At 42.0% G+C, this 9686-nt stretch overlaps 1 pseudogene; it reads right to left on the bottom strand.

Annotated features, from left to right (window-relative positions):
- Nucleotides 1–530: 530 nt before the first annotated feature.
- LOC134971553 (5S ribosomal RNA) lies at nt 531–639 on the bottom strand (annotated as a pseudogene).
- Between the last annotated feature and the right edge of the window lie 9047 nt (nt 640–9686).

Here is a 9686-nt window from a genome sequence, read left to right on the forward strand (position 1 = left end):
AAGGCAAATAGTACTGCTGGATAGAGGAGTGCAGCAGAAGCAGGTCTGCTCTCTTCTCCAGCTAGGCCACGCCCCCTAAAACATAACTTTTAATGATAATATTAAACCATGATTACCCATCCAAAAGATCCATGAAAAAATAAAGAATTGTAAAAAATGTAAAAATGTTCTGGTCTCTCTATTTCAAAGAATGTTCGGAAAGGTTGTAGACACTAAGTTGTCATACCTCCATTTCCCCTGACCAGTACAGAATTTCTGTATTATTGGGATCGAGGGGTGGTCAAACAAGATATTATAGAGATGTCCAAATATCTTCACTTAGATTAAGTTAAATAGTGATCAATGGTCACCAAACAAATGATTAAATACCTGAGTTATAGACAAATACCATATTTGTAGACAAAATTAGAGGCATTGAACTGCAATCAAAAATGAAATGGCTAAACAAGGTAATGGAGAAATGCTGGATAGGATTAGTTGTGATACTGCTGTTGGTGTCCCTTTTCACATAGAGAGGGAAATTAATTCCTGCTCTATAACACCAGGTATTCACAGGTAGTCTCCTCTCCTGGTACTGACACGGCCCAACGCTGTTTAGCTTCCGAGATCGGGCGCTGGCAGCGTGGTATGGTAGTAGAGATTTATGTGGTCTGTACACCAATGAGAGTGCACCTATATAGGAAATTATAAAGTAGGAAATTATGAGAAAAAATAGAGAAGAGAAAATGAATAAGTAAAGTGAGTGAAAATATGTGGATCTGCTTTCCACGTTAGACACGGTTCAACAGTTCCCACAAACGTGGCACCGTGCTCCGTGAATCGTGGATGAGAGTCCACGAAATAAGTGGATAGACTAGTGTGGCAAATGAGTTGCCTCAATAGGTGGACTAATGTGGCAAACTGGTTGCTTCAACAGAAAAATGAAACGGCCTGGCTGAAATTTGTAATATTATAGAAATATCACACAGAGGCTAAAGGTCCTATGGGTTATCAGACAAAAATCACTGGTGTCCTACCCTCTGGTTCGGGTTGGACTAGAATTCTGTATTTATGAAGTGTTTTATCTCACAGAGAAAAGTTGTTATTCAGAAGAAAATATATCACAGTACATGGTTACAGGATATTGTTTTTAAGTAACAGCATTCAACCTGTAAATATATTCTCACATTATCAGGGAGAGAATGCATAAATCACCATGCGTTGATGTAAAGTGTTGTGATGAGCAACGGTATTGAGCTTGTAAATTATTTACACAGCAGGAAGATATATAACTCTCTGCATATATCGTGTAAGCCAAAGTGTTGTCACAACACAGATGCAGAAAGAAATGCCTCTATTAGAAATAGGCTAGCATGTCTATAATCATAGATAGTTCTGACACAAAAAATTATCTAAAGATAATAATAATCATAGAAAATGTGGTATAAAGAGTGATAATGTCCTGGCCTCAGTTGAAGACTACGATTCCGGCCCATATCAGAGAAAAACCCATGTAGAAAAATTTGCTCTGATATGCAGTAAGTGCAGATATGGTTAAATATATCTCTAGCTCAAATGTTGCTATCTGTGGGACGCATCCACACGATAGATGGGGCTTACGGATCTTCAAAACCAGGTGAACAGGTCAGAACTTCATCAGGTAAGAAGATGGTGCCATGAGAGGACTGTGTGAGCCGACCCCCCGTGGAAAACACGTTTCGCCCGTAAGGGCTTGTTCACTTCCGGGACCCGGAATGCTGGACGTCATCTCCGGAGCATGCACAATCATGCAGCGCCCGGTGAGGTATGACGTGCCCTATCAGGACATTGCAAATACCGGACGTCCGGCGGAAGTGAGATGCGTTCCAGGATAGCTGGAACGCACGCAATCGCCGTGAATGTTTAACAATAAATAAAGGAGTAAAATAGAAATTTTCGGTCTGAAAGATATTACACTATATGTACCGTATTGGTAAGGAATAAACTATAGGAACATGTAGTAGTAATAGGGATTTTTAGAAGACGTCTAAGCTAATTAATTCCCGCCCAGGAAGGGGTGGGTTTAGCATACTTGGTATATAAGGAAGCCAAATAACCACTCACATGCACCTTGAAAAAGACTTATTTACAAGTTGAAACGCGTTGGTGGAGCATGTGAGACTTATAGGACATCATCATCAGTATTCAGCTAAACGGTGAGACACCCCGGTTTTTTTCATCTGTACTCTCACGTTTTTTGCTATTACCATTGAACAACTTGGTCACTGATGTTTGCTGTCAACTTTTGTTAATTTTATAGAAATATTTTATCATATATTTTATTAATAAATTTTACATCCTCACAAATTCCTTCGTCTTTTTGCTTCATTTGAGCACAAAGCGTATTAAGGAATGAGGAAGGAGAATACAGCCTTTTCCTAAAAGAAACCTTTATGTGGAAGATCAGCGTCCTTTGGATGTAAGCATAAAGTGAGCACCTCTAATAGGAAAGCTCGGTGTGCATGCTTGGCATTATAAATCATTAAAGCACAAAAGAGTGAAAGAAACCTTTATAGGAGTGATTACAGTGTTTAAAAGTAAGAACGGATGTAAGCAGCATTTTATTATCCACACAGTGGGTGAACCTGTAAGAATAAACCAGCACACACCCCGAATAGAAGGGTCTAGAAGGATCCCGGGTGGAAGTTATGCACTGGAGTAGTTCCTAAAGGACCCATTTTGAACATTTGCATATATTGTTTTTTTCTTCACATATCTGCACTTGAAATTGAATCATCGTATGGATTGCCTATGAAAATACTGATGAACTCTTGACCCTAACGGGTAATGTTTAAGAATTTGTTTGTTTGCGCCAGTATAGGAATCTGTCCAATTTCTTTGTTATATGTATATGTCAAATGTGTTTGGTGACACATTAGTATAGAATCCTGTGTTTGGCTGCATTTAGAGTGCGCAGGGGGATATCTGAAAATTTTTCCCGTATATCATTTTTCACCAAGGGATAGACACCAGCTGCACTCAATATGTTTGCACACAGAGATGTTAGGAGGGAAAAGTTGGAGGGCATTTTTCATGATCTCGCAGACTCCTCCCATTGTACAGATGGGGATTTAGAAAGAATGATGGAAAAACTACAGAATGCCCTACTCAAAGAAGGAAAAATATGGTGGGAGCTAATTTCCCTAGAGAGATATATTGCAGAGGAAATTATTCCCAGAGGCCTGAGAATAGACAAACTCCCCTCCTTTCAGAATAGATCCTCACCATTTGAAGTAGAGTGGATGAGAATCCTGGATTCGTACTCATTGTCTCTTATGAGACTCATAGTAATAGAAAGAACGAAGGAATTAAAGGATTTAGAAACAGAAATTGACTCCCTAAAAACATTAGTGGAACCATTTAAGAGTTTACCAGATTACAAAGAAATGGAAGTAGACATCGTTGAAAAAATAAGACAAAATGAGAGGGAACTCATGCAGAAAAAAAAGAAAAAATACTTGCGGGACATAACAGATTTCAAAGAAGGCAAGCAACACCTTATTACTAAAAAAGAAAGAAACTTTTTTGGGTTCCAAGAAATAGTACCAAGAATTCGAGATAATAAAGTTAGATTTGAGGAAAGACGCATCAATAGGGAAAAAGGAGAATATCAGAGAGAAAGAAAAAGATCAGCATATACAAAGATGTATCCAAAAAGATGGGAGAAATCTGACAATTCTCAAAAAGATCGATATAGAGATGAAAGGAGGAACTCGTGGAGAACACAAATCCCTATTCAGCGAAGGGATAACTATACATTCGGAAGGAGAAGAACGGAAAGAGGGGGAGATCGAAGAAGGCCAAGAGAGCATTATGAACAACCGATAGATTATGAGCCTAGGAGATCCAGGAATGCGAGAAACCATGAAGATCATGAAGATAGACATTGGAATTCTAACAGACGAAACTATGGAGGACCCCACCGATCTGAATATCGACATGAGGATAAAGTAGGGGAAGTTTTTTTTAGAATAAAACCCACCCAAAAATTAAAAAGAGGAAAAAGGGGGAGGGGGGGGGGGCAGGAAAAATAGAAAAAGAACAACAAAGAAAAAGAGAAAAAAGGATAAGAAAAGAGTATGTGAAAACTTGGATGAGACAATGATCTCAGATAGCCTTATTGGATCCTCGAAGGAAGATAATGAGAGAGGAAAGGAAGAACAGAAGCATGTGAAAATTTTCAATTTAAGCAAATATCCATTGTCGGAAGTTGAAAGGATGTCCTTTCAAGAGGTCTAAAATTTGCCCCTTCGTCAAGAATGGATAACTTTGAAGTGTACGTTGACCTACAACGTTTTGTACTGAAACTTACTTTAAAAAGATTCTTCAAAGATCAACCTATACAAGAGGAGGAGGCTCGGGATATCTTTAAACCAAAATCTATTTTTTATCCTCTACACAAGAAGGGATGTTTCGTAGAAACCTTTGAAAAAGCTGTCAAAGAAGATCTTGAACAAGAAGCACTTTGGAATAAAGAACCCCGAAATTTGAATAAAAAAGAGAGAGATGCGTTGAAAAGTCTTAAAGGAGAAACCTCCATTGTTATCAAGCCAGCGGACAAGGGGGGGGGGGGCATAGTCATTCTGGATTTGAATGACTATGAAGAAGAGGTATCAAGACAGCTAGGAGATGAACACACATATAAAAAGCTCCGTGGGAATCCATCAGAACAGGCTAAAAAGAAGTTAATCACCTTTTTGGACAAATATAAACATAAAAATGTAATCACAGAGAAGAATTATAAGTACATTTTGATTCAGAACCCATCTACACCGGTATTTTACATCTTACCTAAAATTCATAAAAGTCTAGAAAAACCACCAGGAAGACCCATAGTGGCGGACACTGAGTCTCTTATGTCTAATCCACAGGTTCTCAAACTCGGTCCTCAGGACCCCACACAGTGCATGTTTTGCAGGTCTCCTCACAGAATCACAAGTGAAATAATTAGCTCAACCTGTGGACCTTTTAAAATGTGTCAGTGATTAATTAATACACCTGAGTACTTGCTGGGTTACCTGCAAAACATGCACTGTGTGGGGTCCTGAGGATCGAGTTTGAGAACCACTGGTCTAATCTATCACAGTTTATTGACCACAAATTGCAACCATTGGTTATGAATGTACCATCATATATAAAGGATTCTACAACCTAATAAGAAAATTAAAAGTAATCGAGTGGGAATCGAACTATCATTTATGCACAGCAGATATCTCATCTCTGTACACCATTATCAACCACACGGATGGTTTAGAAGCAGTATCGTATTTTGTGTCGAAAGACGCCAGCTTAAGCATATTCCAGGATTTCCTCACAGAGGGAATAGAATTGATACTTAAGAATAATTTTTTCTTTTACAATGAGACGTACTATCTTCAACTCAACGGAACCGCAATGGGGACCAGGTTCGCCCCGAGCTATGCTAATCTGTTTATGGCCAAATGGGAACAAGAAATTATTGACACTTGGAATATGGAGGGGGCGAACCTGGTCACATGGTTCCGTTATATTGATGACATATTTTTTATATGGAGCGGTTCAGAAACATCATTACAGGACTTTTGTCAATTCTTGAATAACAACAACAAAAATATTTCCCTCACTTTGAACAACAGTAAGAAATCTGTGAATTTTTTGGATTTGGAAATATTTGTGGAAGGAGAAGTTTTACATACACAGACTTATACAAAAACAACAGATTGCAATTCATTCATTCCTTACAATAGGAATCACCAATCTAACTGGCTAACATCTGTACCCAATAGTCAATTTCATCGGATCAAGAAAAATTGCTCCAAACCTGAAGACTATCAAATACAAGGCACAAAACTCAAAAAACAATTTGTCTCAAAGGGTTATGTGGCAGCAAAAGTGGATATCCCTTTTCAAAAATATAGACAGAAGAACAGAGAGGAGTTGTTCAAAACAGATAAAAGGGGAGAAGATAATCATAAGGATTTGGGTATACCTTTTATTACAAAGTTTAACAGTCAGTACAAGAAAGTGGAGTCCATAATCAAGAAACATTGGGGTATACTTCTGCATGATCCCATATTAAAAGAAACCCTTGAGGAAAGACCTAGGTTCATATATAGAATGTCACAACTGAGGGCCTGAGCTGACGGGAGGCAGCCTCAGTTGTAGGGGCTGAGATGTAACGGAACCTGGGAGGTTGTATCAGACCCCTAGACATGTAAGTAACATGTAGAATAACTGCCCGAAGGCGTGACCACGACAACCAGGATAAAAGTCAATGATGTTTATTATGACAAACTCCGTAACACAGCAGCAGTAAAAGGAAACATAAAAGTCAACAGAGGATAAATACAATTCCTGGGTACTACAGGGTGGCAAGGGCCACAGGCACTGGTAGAGTGAGACAGTTCTTATAATCTTCTAGTTGGAAAGTCCTTACCAGGCCTGACTGTAGCAATGGAGAGAACCCAGGATCGTACCAGCTGATGTTCCAGGAAAGGCTGGGCTGCTGAAGGTAAAACGGCTGCTGTGGATACTGGCTGGAACCAGACTGTTGTTGGTACGGAGTGGATACTGGCTGGAACCAGTTAAATAATAAACGAACTTGAGAGCGATGAAATAATAATGAAGTTTGGAGTTTGAGAGCGGTGAAATAATAATACCGGTGGAGAGTGGTAAACTGCAGAAAAGGACACCGGCCCTTTAAGAAAAGCTATACACTGCTGGAAGCTGGGCAGGAAGCAGGTGATTGTTTGAGAGCGGTGAAATAATAATACCGGTGGAGAGTGGTAAACTGCAGAAAAGGACACCGGCCCTTTAAGAGAAGCTATACACTGCTGGAAGCAGGTGATTGTTTGAGAGCGGTGAAATAATAATACTGGTGGAGAGTGGTAAACTGCAGAAAGGACACCGGCCCTTTAAGAGAAGCTGTACACTGCTGGAAGCTGGGCTGGAAGCAGGTGATTGTTGTAGCTGGAAACAGGTGAGTCCAGAATGGATCGGAGAGTCAGGCTACACCGCAGATGGAATGCTGGTGCGGGTCTCTATAGCAGAAGTCTGGAGACAGGAGCTGGAACCTGGAAGACAACCACAGGAGAGAGACAAACTGGAACTAGGTTAGACAACCAAAGCACTGACGCCTTCCTTGCTCAGGCACAGCATACTTATACCTGCAGCAAGGAAGGGGTTGGCTAGGCAATTATGCAAATCAACAATACAGACAGCAGATTGGTGGAAATAATCAGATGACAAAATCCAAGATGGCTGCGCCCATGCAGACACTTGGAGGGAAGTTTGGTTTGTAATCCATGTGAGACTTGAAACAGTAATGGCGACGCCGGCCACAGGAGACAGGAGACGCCAGACTGACAAGCGCACATTTAACCACGCGGGCACAGCGGAGGCCGCGGCTGATGAAATCACCACTCTGACATTCTGCATGTGGAAACTCAGGAACAGCGGGAATCGGTCCTGGAATGCTGAGCCAGCCTTAGGAGGCATCTGAAGGGTAAGTAATGGCGTCCAGATACCCGGATCGTGACAGCACCCCCCCCTTTAGGAGTGGCCCCAGGACACTTCTTAGGCTTTAAAGGAAACTTTGCTTGGAAATTTCGGACCAAGGCAGGAGCATGGACGTCTGAGGCATTGGTCCAAGAGCGTTCTTCAGGATCATAGCCCTTCCAGTCAATGAGGTATTGTAACTGACCGTAACGGAAACGTGAGTCCAAAATCTTGGCCACCTCGTACTCGACTCCCCGTTGAGTCTGAACTTTGGGAGCTGGAGGAAGTGCGGAATGAAACCGATTCAGGATCAGCGGTTTCAACAAAGAAACATGAAATGTCCTGGGTATTTTCAAGAAGGATGGTAACTGTAACCTGTAGGCAACAGGATTGATGACTTGTTCAATCTTGAAGGGTCCGATGTAGCGAGGTGCAAATTTCATGCTGGGAACTCTCAACCTCAAATTCTTCGTGGACAGCCACACACGATCACCCACCTTGAGAGCAGGAACCGCTCTACGCTTCCTATCAGCAAACTTCTTATACCTGAATGAGGCTTTAAGCAGGGCTGCGCGGACGTTCCTCCAGTTATTTGAAAACTGACGCAAGGTGACATCCACTGCTGGAACAGAAGTTGCGGGAAGCGGTTGGAATTCTGGGACTTTAGGGTGGAATCCATAATTAATGAAGAATGGTGTAGAAGAAGATGAGGAATGGTATTGATTGTTGTGGCTGAACTCGGCCCAAGGAAGGAGTTGAACCCAGTCATCTTGAGAGGAAGACACATATATACGGAGGAAGGCCTCCAAGTCCTGATTCACCCTCTCGGTTTGACCATTGGTCTGAGGATGGTAAGCCGTGGAAAACTTTAACTTGACTTGGAGGGCTTGACACAAACTTCGCCAAAATTTGGCTACAAATTGTACTCCACGATCCGAGATGATCTCTTCAGGAAGACCGTGAAGTCGGAAGATCTCTTGTATAAACACTTGAGCCAACTTGGAAGCTGACGGAAGACCGGTGAGAGGGATGTAAATTGTGCCATCTTGGTGAACCGGTCAACTACCACCCAGATGGTATTAAACTTGTTGCAGATAGGTAGATCGGAAACAAAGTCCATCGACAAATGGGTCCAAGGTCGACGGGGAACAGATAATGGAACCAGTTGCCCCGCAGGCGACTGGCGGGAGACTTTGTGTTGGGCACACTTTGGGCAGGAGGCAATAAATTCCATAACGTCCTTATTCAGAGTTGGCCACCAGTAGGACCTAGAAATAAATTCAAGGGTTTTCTGAATGCCTGTATGTCCAGCAAAACGGGAAGCATGGGTCCAATGCATGAGCTTCTTCCTTAGAACTGGCTTAACAAAACTTTTCCCTGGTGGAGGCGTAGAGTCCATCCCTACCGTGGAGAATGCCAACGGATTAATAATAGGATGCTTGTCTGCAGACTCGGACTCATTTTCTTGCTCCCATGAGCGGGAAAGGGCATCGGCCTTACGATTCTGAGAACCCGGACAGAACTGGAGTTTAAAGTCAAACCTAGAGAAGAAAAGTGCCCATCTGGCCTGACGAGGATTCAGACATTGTGCGCCTTTGAGATATAAAAGATTTTTGTGGTCGGTAAGTATGGTGATTGAGTGGGAAGCTCCCTCCAACAGGTATCTCCACTCCTCCAGAGCGAGCTTGATGGCTAGCAACTCCTGATCGCCAATGGCATAGTTGCGCTCAGCTGGGGAGAACTTCCGGGAGAAGAAACTGCAAGGATGTAGATGTCCATCTTTGGCCCTCTGGGATAACACTGCTCCTACTCCAACGGAGGAGGCATCTACCTCTAAGATAAAAGGAGAGTCGGTGTCGGGCTGTTTCAGAACTGGTGCAGAGATGAACCGTTGCTTCAGAAGGTGAAAGGCCTGTGTAGCTTCCTCGGACCACTTGGACGGATTAGCACCTTTCTTGGTTAATGCAGTGATAGGCGCCACGATGGTGGAAAAGTCTCGTATAAATTTTCTATAATAATTGGCGAACCCTAAGAACCTCTGGACCCCTTTGAGGCTTAAGGGTATAGGCCAATTCTGGATTGCTTGGAGTTTCTCAGGATCCATCTCTAGTCCGGAACCGGACACAATGTAACCTAGAAACGGAATGGTTTTAACTTCAAACACACACTTCTCCAATTTACAATAGAGGTGA

This window comes from Pseudophryne corroboree, chromosome 11 (assembly GCF_028390025.1).
Source record: "Pseudophryne corroboree isolate aPseCor3 chromosome 11, aPseCor3.hap2, whole genome shotgun sequence".
Classification (NCBI taxonomy): Eukaryota; Metazoa; Chordata; class Amphibia; order Anura; family Myobatrachidae; genus Pseudophryne; species Pseudophryne corroboree.